The 1,199-nt window shown below is 43.0% G+C and overlaps 1 pseudogene; it reads right to left on the minus strand.

The window, feature by feature from the left end:
* Positions 1–163: 163 nt before the first annotated feature.
* On the minus strand, positions 164–999 carry LOC110306809 (annotated as a pseudogene).
* Between the last annotated feature and the right edge of the window lie 200 nt (positions 1,000–1,199).

A 1,199-nucleotide genomic window follows, 5' to 3' on the forward strand; every position in this document is an offset into this window, starting at 1 on the left:
TTAATGACTGCTTCTATTTCTTTGGGGGATATAGGGCTGTTTAGATCATTAACCTGATCTTGATTCAACTTTGGTACCTGGTATCTGTCTAGAAACTTCTCCATTTCATCCAGGTTTTCCAGTTTTGTTGAGTATAGCCTTTTGTAGAAGGATCTGATGGTGTTTTGGATTTCTTCAGGATCTGCTGCCGCTTTGAATTCATGTTCTGAAATGAGAAGTCACTTGGCGGGTTATGTGTTAGGTTTCTATAGAATTCAGTTCTGTGAACTTTCTTTAACCCCGTGCACAAACCAAATTCAGATAATTTTACATGTCCCTTGGCATCCAGTAAAAGGTTGTCTGGTTTGATGTCCCGGTGGATGAAGCCCAGCTGGTGAATTGCATCTATCGCCAAGACAGTCTCTGAGATGTAGAACTGTGTCTCCTCTTCTTAAGGTGTCCTTCTTCATCAGCAATGTCATCATGTCACCTCCAGGAAGAAATTCCATGATGAGATAGAGATTTCGTTTGTCCTGAAAACTGTAGAACATCTTCACCACCCAGGCTCCATCTGCTTCCAGCAAAATGTCCCTTTCTGCTCAGATATGAGCCACCTGCTCTTCCTCAAGCATGTCGGCTTTCCTCAGGATCTTCATGGCATAGATGTGCCCCGTGTCTTTCTTCTGGACCAGCCGCACCTCTCCGAAAGCTCCTCTTCCTATAACCTTCAGAGACTCAAAGTCGTCCAGGCCAAGTCTGGTCCTCTTAAGGCGTAAGAACTCTGTTTCTTTACGAGCATGCTGCGATCTACGTAACTTTTTCTCCTCATCTGCCAATCCTTCTTCTTCCATAGCCACTTCTAACTTCTTCTGCCTGGTTTCTCTCTCTTCATGCTGTAAAATTAGGTTGCTGTAAAAATTCTGCAGTGTGAGCTTGGCCACAGTTACTCTTTCCGGGGTATGGTTGCTCATAGGAAAGGTAGTTGTTGCCCCTGCCGTCATTGCCATAGTAACTGGAACTGCAGTCGCCCGCGCCCACTCAGTCTCCTCCTCAGGCACTGCAGCCCGCCGGATAGCACTTTCAAATCGCCCACCAAAACAAACCCTTCTTTCTATTATTTGATTTTGTTTAAGAAAGCACAGGCTTCTATGATACAATAATAATATTTTATATATATACATATATATATATATATATATATATATATATTCCTACACATA

The sequence above is a fragment of the Mus caroli genome, chromosome 2 (assembly GCF_900094665.2).
Source record: "Mus caroli chromosome 2, CAROLI_EIJ_v1.1, whole genome shotgun sequence".
In the NCBI taxonomy this organism is placed as follows: Eukaryota; Metazoa; Chordata; class Mammalia; order Rodentia; family Muridae; genus Mus; species Mus caroli.